Source organism: Lycium barbarum, chromosome 4 (genome assembly GCF_019175385.1).
Source record: "Lycium barbarum isolate Lr01 chromosome 4, ASM1917538v2, whole genome shotgun sequence".
NCBI classification, from domain to species: Eukaryota; Viridiplantae; Streptophyta; class Magnoliopsida; order Solanales; family Solanaceae; genus Lycium; species Lycium barbarum.
The window spans coordinates 141,766,297-141,788,049 of record NC_083340.1 but is presented as its reverse complement, the minus strand read 5'-3'; the positions used below and the strand labels follow the sequence as shown (position 1 = coordinate 141,788,049).

At 36.1% G+C, this 21,753-nt stretch overlaps 2 pseudogenes; both read right to left on the bottom strand.

Moving 5' to 3' along the window:
- Nucleotides 1-1,652: 1,652 nt before the first annotated feature.
- On the bottom strand, nucleotides 1,653-2,675 carry LOC132637941 (UDP-glucose flavonoid 3-O-glucosyltransferase 6-like; annotated as a pseudogene).
- A 1,384-nt stretch (nucleotides 2,676-4,059) lies between these two features.
- LOC132636721 (anthocyanidin 3-O-glucosyltransferase 2-like) lies at nucleotides 4,060-6,965 on the bottom strand (annotated as a pseudogene).
- Nucleotides 6,966-21,753: the final 14,788 nt, after the last annotated feature.

The following is a 21,753-nucleotide window of genomic DNA, read 5'->3' as shown; positions in this document are numbered from 1 at the left end:
TAAAGTAAAAATAAACTTCGCAAAGAAACTTTCATGACTCTTATGGCATATCCAATAGCAACACATCATCTTCGTCAAGCACATATGAATATGCTGGTGACAAGGTTGTCTTAACATATTCACTTTCTTTATATTTTTTTATATTTAATTAATGTTTTTTATTTGGCCCACGGGCCGACCCAACCCACGCGCACTCAAGCCCACATGCCAGTGGGCTTATTCGGGCTGGACTAAAAAGCCTCATTCTTAAATGGCTCCAAAAATTCAAGCCCAAACTTATCAAATCACGGGCTGGGTTGGGTCGGCCCATGGGCCATAGCCCACCAGTAGATATGATCGAGATGTAACTATTTGCAGTCCTTTCACAGAACATGTCTTTCGTCCTTTTTTTTTTTTTGCACGGATTGCCCTTCAATTTGGGGTGGTCTTTAATTTTTGTCCTCTGCATTCAGAAGGCAAAAATGAAAGCAGAATTTGCATGGACAGATTTGCAAAATTCTGCCTTAAGGGCCAAGGCAGAATTTGCAAAGGCAGAGGACAAAAATTAAAGACCACCAATTTGAGGTACCAAAATTAAAGACGACCCCTAGCGAAGGGCAATCCTGCAAATTGCCCTCTTTCTTCCAAATCAATCCAAGGAAATAATTATAGGTTCAATTACTCGGTGCTCCTTATTAGGTTTTGATCCCACCACCAAGAAACACAAAGCATTGAAGGCGGATAGGATTACTTTTGAACCTTTGAATCGTACATATAAAGTGAGTAACTGGATTTTCACTACGGAGCTGGACAAATCTTGCAGGAAGCTAAATATTCCTCCCAAGTTTTACCCTATGAAGCACAATTGTGTTTGTGTTTGTATCGACGGGGTCATTTATTGTGTAAATTCATTCGGATGACAACGTGACATAGTTGAATTCAGTGTTGGAGAGGAGAAGTTAATTAGATCTATCTTGTTCCCTGATGGGGCACGGGTATGCATTGATAATTTCAAATACTCACCAAGAATAGTAGAAATAAAGGGACAAGTCGCACTTGTGGATCACTCACATTTTCAAGGCCATGGAAACATGTGTTTATATGTTCTTCTAAATGGTACCTGTGAAACTGAGACATGGATGAAGCACGCGATTGAGCTTCCATCAGAGTTACTATTAAACATATCTTTTAACCCTTTATTTACCGCTAATCCTAAGGAAGAGATACTATCAGTTCCAACTCGTGGTGTTTCGCCCGTGTTCATATGACATTGGAAGGAAAGAATAGAGAAAAGTTGAGATACATGAAATTTACGAACGAGAATATAGCCATGACAGTAAGATTTGTGTTGCGTTAAATCTTGTGGAGAGTAATTGGTCCTTAAGATAATTTCTACTACGGTTAGATGGTTGAGGAGACTCAGCCGGCGCGGAGCTAGGGGCACATCAGCTTGTCGGAAAATTACACCATTAGAAAGTCAAAATTATTTTTTATATATATATAGGAGACAGTTTAATAAAAAAATTAAAGTTTTTTTTTTAGTTTTTTACACCACCCAATCCTCGCCGCCCCCCTCCCCTCCCACCCCACCCCAATCCAAACTATACTCCCCACCACCAAAAGTTGCACTCCGAATTCAATAGTGATTTTGCTTTGAGTATATTCAAATACTCTTAAAATGACATTTTCCTACTTCCGTACCAAACACAAGAAAATGAGTAGGAAAACCACTTATTTTCCGAGAAAATATTTTCTTGGAAAACATTTTCCTTGATACCAAACACACCGTAAATTAAGGTTGTGGTGAGGTGGCAAGTACCTCTCCATCCTTAATAAAAAATTTCAAGTTTAAGTTTCTGAAAATGAAGCCACTTTGATAGAGAGCGTTTTATCCCATAAAGTGAAAATTTCTAAAGTGAATTCAAATTAGTCAGGTCCAATAACAGAGACGTGTGTAAAATGCAAAAAAAAAAAAAAAGAGGAAAAAGAGAAACATCACCTTTCCAATCCCTGGTGTTCCTTGCAAGAACCCTTCTGGCAAGACATCTTCAAAATTTTCATAGTCACTTGGAAACCTTGCTCATTCTCTGGTGGTTGCCTCAATGACCACAAAAACAGACACCCATTATTCTCCAAACCATAGGCTATTTCCCTAACTTGCTCTTTTTTAAAACTTCCTCCACTACCAAAACAGAAGAACACTACAGATGCAGGGGATTTATCATCTAGCCACTTCATAACATTCTTGTCTGATGAACCTAAGTTGTCACTTTCAACATTATTAAGGTTCAACACCAGTCAACCAGGGTATATGGGCGGTATATTCTTGTCTTGTGAGGGTGAGTTGATCGCGTGGGGCTCGATTTCAACAAATGTGATTATCGTAATACCTTTGGTTTCTCGAATCCTTCTCGTAAGATCAAGAAACATGGTGGAACCTCCTTCCTTGTCTAAGGCTATGGAGGGCAAACATTTTGCTGGAAATGGATTGAGATATGTTGATATAGAAAGTTCTGCTTCAGGGTTATTTTTGTAATTGGTAACATCTATATTAAATTCATCACTAAGGCTCTGCATATGGAGTTGAAGACCAAGAGAGGCTGCATTAGAGGTGTAGAAAACATAGGTTGGTAGCTCAAGTTCATTGCCATATCAACTATAGAGGTGCAGAACAAGTGAATGAGAATACCTGCCAGTTAATTTTAGTATCGTTAGTCAACTGAATCTACTGTAACACCAAAGTCACAAAACTGTATGTGAATTTTAACTATAACTGTACAAGTTACTAGACTTTAAGCACCATAATAGTGAGTAAATATCTCAAAAGGTCACCCAGTATGAGAAATTATGTAACAAAGTCATTGAACTTTATTTTGTATCAATAAAGTCACTATACTAAGAGATTTTTTCTTATAAAATCACTCAATCAAATTTGTTATTAAAAAACTCCACTTTGCCCCTTTAAAATTTTGGGTTTGGGAAATAATACCCCCTTCACATTTTGAATGGGATAATAATCTCCTTGATCTTAAATCAATGGCTAAAAATGAGTTAAATTATTGCAAAATCCTCAAATTGTATATGGGATGATAATCTCCCACCCCAAATATATATTTTTAACCCTCAACTTTTCATTTCCCGATTCACACCAAAAAAAACTCAACACAATGTGAATAATAAGAACACATCTTTTAGCCCTTTATTTACCGTTAATCCTAAGGTAGAGATTGTATCATTTTTGACTCGTGGGGTTTCGTCCATGTTCTTATATGACATTGAAAGGAAAGAATGGAGAATAGTTGAGATACATGAAACTTACAAATGAGAATATAGCCATGACAGTAAGATTTGTGTTGCGCTAAATCTTGTGGAGAGTATTTGGTCCTTGAGATAAGTTCTACTACGGTTGGATAGTTAAGGAGCCTCAGCCGGGGCGGAGCTAGGGGCGCATTAGGTTGTCGAAAAATTACACCATTACAAAGTCAAAATTATTTTTTATATACATATAGTAGACTTTTTGAATTACCTTGCTTCTTCGTGTGTTTACTTTTTTATTATATTTTGAATTTCCTGAGTGAAAATCCTGGCTTCCTCACTAGTCTCGGTCCTCTTTACGGTTCTGAATGTTTAAGAGCAATAAATAAGTATTTTTTTTTTTGTTTTGAGTGAATATTTTGTTGAACTTATAGATTAGATTATACACACAAATAGACATCTTCAAAAGAATACACAAGTTAACATGGATAACTGTATATCAAACATTACTAGGTTTCTTTAAATACAGAATGAAATTTTATTACTTAGTGCATGGGAGTACATAAGTTCTGTACAAATTAGTTGCATGCATATTTGACTTACTTTAACTATGGGGGGGGGGGGGGGGGGGGGTCCCATAAAATATGTGGTGTAAAGTCAAAACTCAAAAGAAACCTTAAGGTCGATTGTTTTAAATTATAACAAAATTTAAAGCATGTGACCAAAGAAAATTCAGAAAAAATCGTTACAAGTTCGTCTTGTGTTATAGTTTATTGGAGAACTAATAGGAGCCTCTAGGTAATAAAGTTTGTCAGTGTCACCATATTTGTCATCTTGGAAACATGTGTATGTCTGAAACAAACAGAGATCACCAAAGATATTACAACAACCAACAAAAAATTTGAGCTTGTGGTCAGCACGGGCAACCTTCACTAGTAACTTAATAAATGAGGGTACAAACCAACTAAATCGATCAAAATACAAAACACACGTATATTGTATTTTTGTACTGTTGTAAATCCAATGCTATTAGCTAGAATCAAATGGAAAATTACCGAGTATTCTCCATGATACTCTGGATGAAACCTCCAATACAATTATAAGAAGAGCCACCTTCCATTGTTGCCGCTCTGCCCTTCTCCTTCATATTTTTCACTTTCATCCAAATTTCATTCTCCGGGTCCATAAGTTCCCTTATCGCTTTCTCAATCTTCTCTGCTTTCACTATAATTTCTTGGCCCATCACTTTCGGATCCTTCCTGTAATCCATCTTAATCTCGACTGCCATTCCCAAATCCTTAACCAATTGAAATGAATCCCTTGTTGCTCTGCGTACATTGGCCAAGTAGCCATTGGCACTCCGAAATAAATGCTTTCCAAAGTCGAATTCCACCCACAGTGCGACACAAAGCCTCCCACAGCTTTATGAGACAAAATTGCCAATTGAGGTGCCCATCCCATCACCTGTTAGGAAATGTTAGAGATGGAAATAAAAACTCTTGATAAATGAATTTAATAAGATGCAATGATTAGTAATAAAATATAAAATAGAGTTAGGATGTGAAAATATCTATTTGATGTATAGTATAGAAGGTGATGTCCTCAGAATAAATTTTCGTTATTATCTAGATAACAAAATGACGTCCTACTTGCAAAATAAAATGCATGGTCAAAGGATTTTGTAATGTATACTCAAATAGAAGTTCCAGATAACTCTTATATTTTCAACTATTTTAATAGCAATTTGGAGTGAAACAGGAAATAAAACCAACTTTGAGAGTGAAAAAGATGAAGAGCCAAAAGAAAATTATGAAAAATTAGATACTACTTCTTTTTTAAAAAATGTTGTGCTTTTTAGCCCACTAAGTTTAAGCCACTTAAATCAAATCTACAACCAATAAAGGTTGTGATGTGGTGGTAAGTATTCATCCTTTATCAAATATTCCAGATTCAAGCCTTGAAAATGAAGTCAGGTTTGATAGGGAGTGTTTTATCCCATAAATTGAAACTTCATGACGCAAATCCGAATTAGTTACATCCAACGCGGAGACACAAACGCCGTGTGAAAAACACGCGCACACACAAAAAAAAAAAAAAAAAAAAAGGAAAAAGGAATCACCTTTCCAATCCTTTGTGTTCTTTGCAAGAACCCTTCTGGCAAGACTTCTTCAAAATTTTCATAGTCACTTGGAAACCTTGCATCTTTCTCTGGTGGTTGCCTCAGTGACCACAAAAACCGACACCCACTATTTTCTAGAGCGTAGGCTATTTCCTTAACTTGATCTTTTTTAAAACTTCCACCACTACCAAAACAGAGGAACACTACAGATGCAGGGGATTGATCATCTAGCCACTTCATAATATTCTTATCAGATTCACTCAATTTGTCACTTTCAACATTATTAAGGTTCAACACGGGTCCAACAGGGTATACAGGCGGTATATTCTTGTCTAGTAAGAGCGAGTTGATCGCATGGGGCTCGATTTCAACAAATGTGTTTATCATAATACCTTTGGTGTCTCGAATCCTTCTCGTAAGATCGAGATACATGGTGGAACCTCCTCCTTCCTTGTCTAAGGCTACAGAGGGCAAACATTTTGCTGGAAATGGATTGGCATATGTTGATATAGAAAGTTCTGCTTCAGAGTCAAGTTTGTAATTGGTAATATCTATTTTAAATTCATCACTAAGGATCTGTAAATGGAACTGAAGACCAAGATTGGCTGCATTAGGGGTGTAGAAAACATAGGTTGGCAGCTCAAATTCATTGGCCACATCTATCATGGAGGTACAAAACAAGTCGATGACGATACCTGCCAGTTAATTTTAGTATCGTCAGTTAACTTTATCCACTATAACACTAAAGTCACAAAACTATATCTTGTAACGTTAAAGTAAGTAAAAATCACTAAACTTTACCCACTATAATAGTAAAGTCATTACAATTTTCTTTTGGTTGCATTAAAGTTGCTCGGTGTTATCCATTGTAACAATAAAGCACTGAATATTGCCCACCATAACGATAAAATTTACCCATCAAGGTGACTCTACTTTTGTAGTCGGTAAAGTTCAATTATATTTATGTAACAAAACGTAATTTATTAACTCCACTATTATAGTAGGTAAAGTTCACCATCAACCTAAATACCAATTTTTTTGTCTGCAGCAGATAGGGACGGTCTACACCATAAGTTACGAGTTCGACAACACCCATCAACTTATGCCTAAATTTCTGTGTTTGGATTAAAAATCGCTTGTCATGAACCCAACTGTTAATCTTGTCCTAAATTTAGAACTCTCAAATTTAAAATTCTGAATTGGCCTCTGATAGCAGAGTTCGAGGACGCGATATGCGCCTAACTCACACATCGCGGGTTATGATCTTACCACTAGACCAAAACTTGGGCACTAAAGTTCAGTAATCATACGTGAAATTAATCTGAATACCTGCTAGTGTAATATTTGATTGGGACTTGAGAATTTCAGCAGTAGCATCTCTAACTGCAGACTTAAGACCAGGAATAAAAGAGGTGAAAATATTCCCCTTGTGTAGCTGCAAAACAGATTCATCTTGACGGAGTTGAATGAATTTCAAATTTGTGCTGAAATTGGAAACTGATTTGATATAAGAACTAAGCTTGTTGTCATTAGGTAATTGAATAATTAGGACTGTAATGAACATGTGCTTTTCTCTAGTTATGAGTAGCTTTGCCATTTCTACTGTGGATACTAAATGACCAATTCCTGGACAAGGAAAGAAGATCAACTCTATGTTCTTGGTTCCTTTCATTTTTTTTAAGTTTTTTTGGCTCGAAGGTTTATGACAACTTGAAGTTTGATATTGGTAGAAACTTGAAGGAAAATGGACTTTTGTTATGTTTGATGATGACTCTTGTAATTAGGTATTTATAAGATGAAGATGTAAATGTTACTTGGAGTGAAGACGAGTGATTTGTCTCGTCACTGAGAATGACAATAACCTCACATCTAAGCAGGAGCTAATCTAGAATTTAATTTTTATAGATTCAATCTTCAAGTTTCTTAGTATTGAACTCATTATATTTGAAGTTATGAATGCATAGTTATTATTCCATTACAAGTCAAACTAAAAAAGTCTTTAAGCCTTTTAGCATTAAACTCATTTATTAAACTTCGTGACTAGTAAAACTAAGGCAATCTTTTTGGAGCGGAGGGAGTATAGTTTTACTAGATTTTTATACACAATATTATTGTTGACACCCAATTTTGTCCCGCCTCTCCTCCGAAATACTTATTTACGCTTCTAATATTTTTGGCAAATTAAAAAATATATTTTATATTTTTACTATAATTATTAGCCTCTTATCAATACCGGCGTTTCATTATTCTATTACAGTTACTAGCTATTATTATCATTTATTATTATTTGTTATTATCACCAATACTATCATAATTTGCGTTTCAGCATTTTTTTTTACCAGCTCACGCACACGCATCGTATTTATCTTCACATAATTAAATAATAGCGTTTATTTACTGTGAACTTTCGAAATATTATTGCACGGCTATTACGACGGCATATAATTTTATTGTCTGAGCACTAATAATTGCATATTTTATATTAAGTAATATTTTAACACACTTTAGTATAGAGTTATTTAAATAGGTCTTTTATTTAAAATGTAGTAGCCCAATCAACCCATACTATTTTGGATCAATTCATATATATAAAAAAAAAAAAAAAGCAGCCCAATGTTTTCATCCGCCCAGCCCACATTTTCAGCCAATTCAGCCCAAATAATTACCCAAACGGACCAGCCCAACTTAAACACTACTCGACCCGATTGGCCCATTTCATTTTAACAAGAGATGAAACCCCTAGGGTTTCATCTCTTCTCCTTCACGCCGCAACCACCCCACCCGCTCTTTCCCTTCCTCTCGTCTCCTTCTCTCTCTCATCTCTCCTTCATCTCTCCACATTCTCTTGTCCCCCCACGCTTCTGCCACCCCCACTTCGCCCTATTCCCCACGCTCCTTTCTCTCTTCTTCACAAAAAACCCTAGATTTCGCCCTATAAATAATCGTTTCCAAGTCATTTGAAGGGGAGGATTTTTCGATTCATAAAATTCCCCAAGATCTAGGCTTTCTTTTTCAGTCGCAAAAATCCCCAAAATATTGAGTTCTTTAGCCGCTGAATTAGTTTTGTGTTTTAGCAGTCATAGTATCGAAACGTTTTTCCTTTTTTTTTTTACTGCTTCGAATCCGAGTGATACCAACTCAGGAGTTTGTGGTGTTTCGAGGCAGATCGGAGATTCGTAGCCTCACTTCGCTGCACCCGAAGCAGGTGATTCTTCTTTTCTTTTTTGGTGTCTTTCATGTTATTTTAGGATTAATGGTTCTGTGTTAGTTCATTTTACTGTTTCTATGTGATTTGTGTATGTAGTCTAAATATGTGTATATGTGTTAGAATAGTTGGTCCGTGTTGAATCATATTCGTGTTCAATCTTGATTTTAGTTTGAAAAGGAATAAAGATTATATAAATCAATTTGATTAGTAATTTAATTAGTGATTATGTGAACTAATTTAATAGTGGTGATTAGTTTGTTGTTGCATTCATTAGGAGATATACCATGTTTAGTCTGTTCATATAAACATGCTTTAGAAGCCATTTTGGTCTAGATTGTTTATGCTAAGTGTGCATTATATATTGGTTGTGTTCTAGTTAATCATGATTTACAGGTTGTTTTGTTAGAATTGATTAAGTAGGCAGATTTAGATGTTGTTTGATCAAGCGAGCTAGTAAGGATTTCAATGTGTTGTATTAAAAGCTCAGGCTGTTAACTATGCATTGTTCAGTCTGTTTGGTTCTTTTTTAGTTCAAGCTACTTATATGGTGGTCTTTGTGAGCTTGTTCATGTCAAATTAAACCAGCCAAGCATGATAGCTAGCTTACTTAGGTGTACTTAAGTGTTAGTTCAATTCGGTTAGCCAAATAGCTGCTTATCTAATTTGTCCCCCCTGTATAAGTGAACTGGCTCTGTTGTTTATATTCTTTTCTTCTCCCTCATTTTTGACTGAACGATTGAAACAACCAGTTCCTATTTATTAAAGATGTTTTAAGTCCAAATGGTTTCCCTTAGATGTACTATATTTAGCCTGATTCGGTTTTAATGAAGAAAATATACATCACTTGACTTGGTTGTGGAAACTGTGATCATAGTCTAAGCTAGAAATGACATGTCGAGTTTGGGAATCATTCCCTTTGCTAGAATGGGTTTTTCATACCCCCCACATTCTGAAATTTGTAGATGATGTTTTAGGTTTCAATAGTCACTAAGATGTTCCTTTAAATGTGCTTAAGTGTATGGCAACCTTGACAAGCAGTCACTTAGTTCAAATTTGTTAAGTATAATTCTATAATTGATCTTTGCTTATTGATTGGCTAGCTGTAAATAAAGAGAAATCTGTCTGAGTGTTCCCTTTCCCTTATGTGTTATGGAACTTAAAATGGGCCTTGTATATCATTGTTGTCCAAATGTAGTCATGTCCACCTGTTTTCTTGAGGATTAGCATGTATCTGATGTCTAAGAATGTCTAAACACCTACTTTACTGATATATGAGAGTTGTCATATGTTGGAGATGTTTACATGAACACTTGGGCTTTGAATTTCTATTTCATCTTAAGTGTTGTATCGGTTTAGTCCTAAAACATACTAGATAAGACCATATTTAATGACATCACCTGTGTACTTCTGTGTTAACCATTCCTGTGATTTGAATACTTGCCCTTGTCTAAGTTAAATAGGGATCTTATAGGCCTATATGCTATCAGTGCTAGCCTATAATTTGCCCCTTTGTGAAATCAGTATTCCTCATGCCTATTCTTGCTCTACATTATGCCAAAATGTTTCCAGGATATAGATGCTCCGTTACTGAACTTTGTCTTGAATGAACCACTATGTATAAAGTGTTCAGATGATAGCATATGTTAAACAGTTCATCAATCATGTTGCTTTACATATGGTTAACTTGTCACGACCCAGCTCCGTGGGCCGCGACTGATGTCCTATTTGGACACCCCAAACAGACTTACATACTGACTCGTCATATTTTTATCTAACTCAGACTTTCGTATTAATCATCTCAAACAGATTGAAAGCAAATATTATCTTAAGTGGTCGTACGTGCAAAAATTTTCATATCATAATCAGAAGGGGCGGCGGAATACACATCGCCGAATATATACACACATAAACAAACATACAGGCCATTTAGGCCGCATCAAAATTTGATAGATTGGCGGAATGTACATCGCCAGATCTGTCTCAGACACATTTCAAACACAACCATATATGTACATATATATCAGAAGCCGACTAGGCTATCAAATGGCACAACGGCCCAAAACATATACAAATGCACGCCGACGAGGCTGCCATGGCGAGTGGGTTCACACAAACACACCTGAACAGAAGTAGGCACAACCCACATATACGTCTACAGACCTCTAAACAGACCAACCGAATCATATGGCGGGACAGGGCCCCGCCGTACCCCTGAACAAATACATACATATGTAGCGAACGAAGATATATACCAAAATGTAGGCTCCGGAATAAGAGGAGCACTCCAAATAGCAAAAGAGGGTGTCCTAAACTGGTGGATCACCAAACTGTGCGTCTGTACCTGCGGGCATGAAACGCAGCCCCCCGAAGAAAGGGGGTCAGTACGAAAGATATACTGAGTATGTAAAGCATAAAGTACAGAAATCCAAACCATAACTGAAGTGAAGGGTACAGAGAGAAAATACCGGATCAATATATCAAAACCTGTACTGAAGACATATATACATAATGCAAACAGAAATCATGCATGAGGCTCAGGAACGTGGTCACCACTCCGACGTTGGTGCCACAACACAGCATAACTCCAGAAGGTTTCAAATCTCCGTACAACCCCGTACATAACACATCATCACAACATATCACAACATAACTCCATAAACGGAACCCGACCCTATGGCGAGGTCTCGGGAACCGTAACACAGCATACTGCCGAATATATCATAGTGCGCACGATCACAAAACCGGCCCGGGAACCGGCGAACGATATTATAGTCATAGGCACGAGCAGAGTAGTGCGGAAACCATATGCATATACACAATTTAATTCCAAGACTCGACAAATAAGTACACACACACACACACACACATATATATATATATATATATTGAGGTCAGAAGGTTCAAAATAAGTATCGAGTCTGTCAGAATTAGTATACAAAATATGAGCCTTTAAATTTACAAAACTTTCAAAAAATACTTCATAAGCCATTTTCTGAAAATTTAGAGTCATTCACATTTAGGAGTTTTCAAATAACTTATGGAGCAAATCAAACGGAGCCTTAAATTCATAGACAAAAGCCCTCTTTTTATATCATACCAAAATAGCTCAAGTAAGGCAAACAAAGAAAATCTCGGGGCTAGCGGGCCCGCCTCGGGTCAAGTCGAGGTGGCGGATGTAAATTACGAACATTAGACTCTATGGAGTCATCCAAGGAAGTTTCAAGGAGATTCGGTTACGCTTATGAATTTTACGAATGTTTGATCACTTTTCCAACTAAACATAAGAATTGTAATTCAATTACATTGAATGAATAGTACCCAAAATCTAGCTCGGGTTTCTAAGAACAGAATTATCCCCGAGGCTCAAATCTCAACCTAGTATAACTAGGACATGCCAAAAGAAGAAAAGGGATAGCTTTACACACTTTTTTCGCCCTTTACGCTAGTCCAAATTCAATTCCCGTTTCGTCAAAAATCTGCAATTGGTCACATTTACCAATTATCAATTTCAAGCCTTTAGAACTTGAATCTTAACTTATACTTTTCTACAAAAATTTGGGCAGCATCTCCCCTATACATATAACATCCCCGAGATTTAACTCAGCTCCAACATCAACAACCAAACCAACAACAATACCAACAACAATAACAATCACCACAAAACACAACATAGCATAACTAGTCCTCTTTCCAACATAGTACAATAACTTTCATTTCCAACGTCATATTTCCAAACCAACCTCAATGTTTTCACATTCATTACTAATCAAGATCATTACAATACGATTCGGAAGCATTTCATATCATTTCTACAAGCTATTCACACGATATACAAAATATACAAACTTTCCACCAAAACCATAATCCATCCAAAACTTCTAATCTTCAACATACATATTCATAACATATTTCCATCTTCCAATTTCATCAACCATAATCATAATCCACATCTTAACAACTTCATTTCCATAATATCACAAAATCATTCTAAAGTGACATAATCTTCTACATTCCAATTCAATACCAACTTAAACCATTTAACCTTCATTTACATTATAAGAATCACAACAACATAACTAACATATTAAACAAAATTAATTCATTCCCATTTCTTCATGAAGTACCACACGACCAACACCCCATTTCCAACTTCAACTAAATTCAATCAACTTTCATTTCCAATATGAATTTCACCATAACCACAACTAGAATACAACATAAAATTCAACTCATCTTAATTACACAACAAAGCACACACACGGCTACATATATACACACACACCCACCTTACAAACTTCCATATTACCATAATTTCTACTCATTTCTACATACCACAACATAGACCAACCTTCATAACATAATAAAAAGGGATTAATTCTTACCTTTTTTCTCCAATCTTCTTCACTTGACCAAGTTGTCAACTTGATGAAACAAGCTCTCTTTCTTCCAAAATAACTACACCAAGTTGTAAAGGACCCTTAATTTAGTAGGATTATCACAAGATAATAATTTTTGGATCAAGATTTGGAGGGGTGAAAATTTCTGGGACTTGGCCGAATGGCCTTCTAATTTTGCTCTTCTTGTTGCTTTGTTTTTCTCTTCTATGTTTCATGAACTTTGTAATGGATAAATGACCCTTATATTCATTTTAGCACATGGGAAATATTAGAATCATGGGTTGGGCCTTAGGCTTGGCCGGCCACCCTTCTCTCTTTGGGCCTAAGTTTTTCTTTTTCTTTTTTTTGGGCCAACCCGGTTGGTCCCGAGTTGGGCCTAGCCCACTGACCTTTCGACCTTAAAACGTCCATATCTCCTTGTACCGACGTCACCTGGGAACCCACGACCTATGGTTGGAAAGCTAATTCAATTATCTACAACTTCTACTTCTTGGTATGTTTCCAAATTCCAAACTTATAATACCGGTTTTTGCCCCTCAAAGTCAGGTCACCCGAAAACATTTTCTTAAAAATATTCGTTTGGAGGGCTTCCACTTTGATTTGGCCCAAGAGTCCTTCATGAGTTGTGTTTAACTTTACATATGTGATTCATATAACTTGTCACATGTTCCAAAAAAAATCTTGACGTGTGGGCCCCACCTCAGCTTACAAATAATCCGACGTTCAAAAATACGGGATATAACATAACTGTAGCGTATTCTTAACTCCTGTATAATTTTCCCCTTCTTCCCTTGCTGTTCAGCCTTATTTGAACGCAGTGTTTTGCATTTCCTGTCTGTTCCCAGTTTTGTTGCTATCTGGGCAGTTCTAATTAATTTTTCTGGTTAAATATCTAACCATGCCTTATGCTTGCTTGGAATGTTTGTTCTAGTCTAGAATATATGAGGCGCTCGCGAATTTCCTTCTCTCTTTCTGCATTTTAAATCTGCTCGTGTGGGTTTGTCCCCTCTGATTTTTTCTAACATGGTATACGTCAAAGTATACATGGTATACAAAACCTTAGTGTACGCCCAGCGTACACAAAGGTCGTATATTGGTGTATACCTTTCAAGTATACCAGGTATATTCTGAGTATTATGCGCTATTGTATCTGTCCGAACCTTGTACACATTTATGTATGACAAACATCAAATTGTGGATGTTGCCTATGTGGGAGGGTGGCCCTGTTTTTCTATGCCATAAGTATATAATGGCTGAATGGTGTATAAATACAAAATACACCCAAATATTCCCAGAATATACACAACTTATTGATTTCTTTTGAATTCATATTTTACATGTTTAACTTATTCATCGGTTAGATACTAATCTTTTCCTTTCGTTTCTTTGCATGACCATTGCATACGAGTCTGAGGAACTCGTCTTCTTATGCATTCGGCGTTGGGCTAAAAGCCCAACATGATTCTTCTCGTGCCCCGTCCTGTCCACAGCAGTACAATAAATTACTGGGTCAAGTCTAACAGCATCAGCCCATTCGCAGCAATATATTTAAAATTCACTGGGCCGAAGCCCAACTGCAAACAGATCTCAGCAGTCCCAAAATGGACTGAGCCCATTTAATATCACTTGCTCCTTTATTTCATTTTATGCATTTGATTTGTATTTGTGCAGCTAATACTTTACTTTGTTATTCCCTTAACTTAGATGAATCTTAGCAAAATTAGTGGGGTTAGTTTTTAGTAATGGGTAGTTAATCCAAGGAAACTAACAACTGATTCCATAAGTTTTATTCTCTTCTTTTCATATTAAAAATATTTATGATGTCTAATATTTATTTTATTTGGAATAACTGATTTGCAAAATAGCATGACTATATATTTTAAGTAAAGGGAATCATATTTTATTCTTACTATCATGGACAGTTCTAAAGTGTCACTAATACGCAAATATAAACTCAAGTATATTTTATAAACATTGTTTTCAAGATTCATCCAATTATACATATTTTTAGCCGAGCATAGTTAAATAAAGTTAAAAAGAGAAAGAAAACTCATTATCTTTTGCATTCCATTTATAAAATAAGTCTATGATTTTATACACCACTATACTCATATGATGTAACTTTATTCTAAGTTTAAATTGGCTAGTTCTTCTCTTAAAAGCTTCTATTTATATGTGAATCATTATGTTTTGCAAATCTCATTTTAAAATAGCATTTTTATGAAAGCCTCAGCATATTTTTTAAATCCTATTTTAAACAACGTTATTATATTTTTCTTTAAAACCTTAGTAACATTATAAGCCATGTTCTTAAAATTCAAGCATCTTATTTAACCTTAATTAATTAACCTAAGTTTGGCCGGATAACCGTAGTAACGGATCCTAAAGGATGCCTAACCCCTTCCCTTTAGGATAATATAGAACCCTTACCTAGAATCACACTGATTAAGCAGACTATTAACGGAGGTTTAGTTAGCTTTACCTTAATTAATAATTAGGTGCCCTAATTCACCTTAAAATCAATTAGGTGGCGACTCCTTAAAATAAAACAAATAGAAATCACCAAAATGTTGTACTCTAATTTAACCCGATTAAAACGGGGTACGACAATTATCATCTGCGATTTCTCCTTATTTATCTAACTTTTAATAGATAGAGTTACACAATAATTGTGCTAGTAAAAGTAAATAGATACTCGACGAAATTGTTAAAAGGCGCTCAAGTTGATCCAGATATGAGTGTTATCTTACAAAAATAAGGGATGACAATGATGTGGCGTAGGTGGAAAATATTTTATATGGAAATATCTGACTAAAGAGGAGTAAGTGCTGAAAACTTGGTGATCAAGAATGGCAATGATGTCATGGCATTGCTGGTTTGTCTTTTAATACTTTGAAATCAATTCATGTTTTGGGGTAAAGGGAGCTGACGGTCTTGACCAAATCCTTAGTGATTTCCTTGATAAGATTTAAAAAAAAAAAATTGTAACTTTGGAAACATTGCATATTACCTGCTAATCTCCTATAGTAGATTAGAGCCACCTGTATGAGCTTGATTCACTGGGCCAGTCCAGATCAGCCCATGATTTGACATTTTTTTGCACGAATTGCCCTTCTTTTGGGGCGATCTTTAAATTTTGCCCCTTATATTTGTGTTCTTTAAGTTTTGTCCTTCGCTTGGATACCTGAGGTTATGGGTTCGAACCCCCGCACAGGCATAAACTTTAGTTTTTCATTAAGAACTTTATGTCGGATTCGGCGTACACTCCCTCCAGCCCTGCCTTGCGAAATTATTTTTTTATTATATGCCTGAGCGGGGGTTCGAACACAGAGCCTCAGGTATCCAAGCTAAGGGCAAAACTTAAAGACCACAAATATGAGAGGCAAAATTTAAAGACCGCAAATATGAGGGGCAAAATTTAAAGACCACCCCAAAAGAAGGGCAATTATGCGAATTGCCCGTGATTTGATGAGGCTAAGAAAAATTTTTAGAGTCCATTTAAGAAAGATGCTTTTTTAGCCCGGCCTGTGTAATTCCGTCGGCCCATGAGTCTTGAGCGAAGTTGGGTTGTCTTAATAATAAATTATGGTGATCGTTAGAATTTTAGCCATAAATTCTGAAAAATTGCCAGTAATTCATTACCAATGCTTGCCTTACCAGCAAGTTATGGTAATTTCAGAATTTTGGCCACACATTCTAATGGATCACCCGGATCTTTTCAGTATTTGTGTTTGAAATCCTGGCGCTTCGTTAGGATTTGTGACCAAAATCCTAAAGATCACTATAGCTTCTTGGGAAGAAATTTCAGCAATACGTTTTTGCTTCAAAATTGATTCGATTCAACTCTAAATATGAAGCGCCGACAACTACACTAGTGTGTGTATATATAACTTTTGGTAACAGGATAAAAAGATAAACACCAGTCTTTCAAAAGCCCTCCGGTAATTTTCCCTTCTATAAAATCAAATCGGGTAAATGACCTCTCTCCATTACCCTTTAGCCTGCTTAAAGCTGTCAAAACAGACTAGCCCAGCTCATCCGGGCTAGCCCACATAGGCTTTGAAATTTGATGGGCCAGACCGGGCTGACCCACCATTTTGATGGGCCTTTAAACAGCAAGCCCAACCCATCACTATGTGTGGGCTGCGGGCCTAGCCGGGCCAGCCCACCTTTTTTAAGAAAATAGTTTTTATAGTTCTTTAATTTAAAATCTAATATAAAAATGCTAACATAAATATTTACAAGACAATATTTACATGGTGTTGCTACTTGCTAACCAAGTCTCAATCCACAAATAAAATGATTCTAATAGTGCTTATTAAGCTTGGCTTCAAGTAAAGATTGATATGGCTTCGGTATGAATGCAAATATTTTGGGTACAACTGAACAAAATAACGATCTTGTAGGACCAAACCTTCTGCAAACTGAATAACTTTTGACATTGTTAATGCTTAACATATTAATAATTAATATCACTCGAACCAAATAGAGATATTAATAGCAAACTAAACAGTTAATGAGTAGCAATACAACTAGCTAAATAGAAATATTAACCTACCTTTGTTCCAATAGATATCAATAAAATGCAAAAGAAAATGACAATATTTTATCCATAAAGTAAAAATAAACTTCTCAAAGAAACTTTCATGGCTCTTATGGCATATCCAACAACAACACATCATCTTCGTCAAGCACATATGAATATGCTTGTGACAAGGTTGTCTTAACATATTCACTTTCTTTATATTTTTTTATATTTAATTAATGTTTTTTATTTGGCCCACGGTCCGACCCAACCCATGCGCACTCAAGCTCACGGGCCAGTGGGCTTATTCGGGATGGACTAAAAAGCCTCATTCTTAATGGGCTCTAAAAATTCAAGCCCAACCTTATCAAATCACTGGCTGGGTTGGGTCGGCCCATGGGCCATAGCCCACCAGTAGATATGATCGAGATGTTGCTATTTGCAGTCCTTTCACAGAACATGTCTTTCTTCCTTTTTTTTTTTTTTTTTTTGCACGAATTGCCCTTCAATTTGGGATGGTCTTTAATTTTTGTCCTCTGCATTTGCAAAAAAAAAAAAAAGGCAAAGGCAAAAGGCAAAAATTAAAGCAGAATTTGCATGGATAGATTTGCAAAATTCTGCCCATGCAAATTCTGCCTTAAGGGCCAACACAGAATTTGCAAAGGCAGAGGACAAAAATTAAAGACCACCAATTTGAGGGACCAAAATTAAAGACGACCCCTAGCGAAGCGCAATCCTGCAAATTGCCCTCTTTCTTCCAAATCAATCCAAGGAAATAATTATAGGTTCAATTACTCGGTGCTCCTTATTAGGTTTTGATCCCACCACCAAGAAACACAAAGCATTGAAGGCGGATAGGATTACTTTTGAACCTTTTAATCGTACATATAAAGTGAGTAACTGGATTTTCACTACGGAGCTGGACAAATCGTGCAGGAAGCTAAATATTCCTCCCAAGTTTTACCCTATGAAGCACAATTGTGTTTGTGTTTGTATCGACGGGGTCATTTATTGTGTAAATTCATTCGGATGACAACGTGACATAGTTGAATTCAGTGTTGGAGAGGAGAAGTTAATTAGATCTATCTTGTTCCCTGATGGGGCACGGGTATGCATTGATAATTTCAAATACTCACCAAGAATAGTAGAAATAAAGGGACAAGTCGCACTTGTGGATCACTCAAATTGTCGTGGCCATGGAAACATACGTTTATATGTTCTTCTAAATGGTACCTCTAAAACTGAGACATGGGTGAAGCAAATGATTGAGCTACCATCAGAGTTACTATTAAACACATCTTTCAACCCTTTATTTACCGCTAATCCTAAGGGAGAGATACTATCAGTTCCAACTTGTGGTGTTTCGCCCGTGTTCATATGACATTGGAAGGAAAGAATAGAGAATAGTTGACATACATGAAATTTAAGAACGAGAATATAGCCATGACAGTAAGATTTGTGTTGCGTTAAATCTTGTGGAGAGTATTTGGTCCTTGAGATACTTTCTACTATGGTTAGATGGTTGAGGAGACTCAGCCGGCGCGGAGCTAGGGGCACATCAGCTTGTCAGAAAATTACACCATTAGAAAGTCAAAATTATTTTTTATGTATATATAGGAGACAGTTTAATAAAAAAATTAAAGTTTTTTTTTTTAGTTTTTTACACCACCCAATCCTCGCCGCCCCCCTCCCCTCCCACCCCACCCCAATCCCAACTATACTCCCCACCACCAAAAGTTGCACTCCGAATTCAATAGTGATTTTGCTTTGAGTATATTCAAATGCTCTTAAACTGACATTTTCCTACTTCCGTACCAAACACAAGAAAATGAGTAGGAAAACCACTTATTTTCCGAGAAAACATTTTCCTTGATACCAAACACACCTTAAATTAAGGTTGTGGTGAGGTGGCAAGTACCTTTCCATCCTCAATAAAAAATTTCTAAGTTTAAGTTTCTGAAAATGAAGTCACTTTGATAGAGACCTCTTTATCCCATAAAGTGAAAATTTCTAAAGTGAATTCAGATTAATCAGGTCCAGTGACAGAGACGTGTGTCAAACGCAAAAAAAAAAAAAAAAAAAAAAAAAAAAAAAAAAAAAAAACATCACCTTTCCAATCCCTGGTGTTCCTTGCAAGAACCCTTCTAGCAAGACATCTTCAAAATTTTCATAGTCACTTGGAAACCTTGCTCATTCTCTGGTGGTTGCCTCAATGACCACAAAAACAGACACCCACTATTCTCCAAAGCATAGGCTATTTCCCTAACTTGCTCTTTTTTAAAACTTCCTCCACTACCAAAACAGAGGAACACTATAGATGCAGGGGATTTATCATCTAGCCACTTCATAACATTCTTGTCTGATGAACCTAAGTTGTCACTTTCAACATTATTAAGGTTCAACAGCAGTCCAACAGGGTATACAAGCGGTATATTCTTGTCTCGTAAGAGCGAGTTGATCGCATGGGGCTCGATTTCAACAACTGTTTATCATAATACCTTTCGTTTCTCGAATCCTTCTCGTAAGATCAAGAAACATGGTGGAACCTCCTTCCTTGTCTAAGGCTATGGAGGGCAAACATTTTGCTGGAAATGGATTGAGATGTGTTGATATAGAAAGTTCTGCTTCAGGGTTATTTTTGTAATTGGCAACATCTATATTAAATTCATCACTAAGGCTCTGCATATGGAATTGAAGACCAAGAGAGGCTGCATTAGAGGTGTAGAAAACATAGGTTGGTAGCTCAAGTTCATTAGCCACATCAATTATAGAGGTGCAGAACAAATCGATGAGAATACCTGCCAGTTAATTTTAGTATCGTTAGTCAACTGAATCTACTGTAACACTGAAGTCATAAAACTGTAAGTGAATTTTAACTATAACTGTACAAGTTACTAGACTTTAAGCACCATAATAGTGAGTAAGTATCTCAAAAGGTCACCCAGTATGAGAAATTATGTAACAAAGTCATTGAACTTTGTTTTGTATCAATAAAGTCACTATACTAAGAGATTTTCTCTTATAAAATCACTCAACCAAATTTGTCATTAAAAAACTCCACTTTGCCCCTTTAACATTTTGGGTTTGGGAAATAATACCCCCTTCACATTTTGAATGGGATAATAATCTCCTTGATCTTAAATCAATGGCTAGAAATGAGTTAAATTATTGCAAAATCCTCAAATTGTATATGAGATAATAATCTCCCACCCCAAATATATATTTTTAACCCTCAGCTTTTCATTTCCCAATTCACACCAACAAAAACTCAACACAATGCGAATAATAAGAACACATCTTTTAATCCTTAGGTAGAGATTGTATCATTTTTGACTCGTGGGGTTCCGCCCATGTTCTTATATGACATTGAAAGGAAAGAATGGAGAATAGTTGAGATACATGAAACTTACAAACGAGAATATAGCCATGACAGTAAGATTTGTGTTGCGCTAAATCTTGTGGAGAGTATTTGATCCTTGAGATAAGTTCTACTATGGTTGGATGGTTAAGGAGCCTCAGTCGGGGCGGAGCTCGGGGCGCATTAGGTTGTCAGAAAATTACACCATTACAAAGTCAAAATTATTTTTTATATACATATAGTAGACTTTTTGAATTCCCTTGGCTTCTTCGTGTGTTTACTTTTTTATTATATTTTGAATTTTCTGAGTGAAAATCCTGACTTCGTCACTAGCCTCGGTCCTCTTTATGGTTCTGAATGTTTAAGAGCAATAAATAAGTAATTTTTTTTTTTGTTTTGAGTGAATATTTTGTTGAACTTATAGATTAGATTATACACACAACGCATGCAATAGACATCTTCAAAAGAATACACAAGTTAACATGGATAACTGTATATCAAACATTACTAGGTTTCTTTTAAATACAGAATGAAATTTTATTACTTAGTGCATGGGAGTACATAAGTTCTGTACAAATTAGTTGCATGCATATTTGACTTACTTTAACTATTGGGGGGGGGGGGGGGGGGGGTCCCATAAAATATGTGGTGTAAAGTCAAAACTCAAAAGAAACCTTAAGGTCGATTGTTTTAAATTATAACAAAATTTAAAGCATGTGACCAAAGAAAATTCAGAAAAAATCGTTACAAGTTCGTCTTGTGTTATAGTTTATTGGAGAACTAATAGGAGCCTCTAGGTAATAAAGTTTGTCAGTGTCACCTTATTTGTCATCTTGGAAACATGTGTATGTCTGAAACAAACAGAGATCACCAAAGATATTACAACAACCAACAAAAAATTTGGGCTTGTGG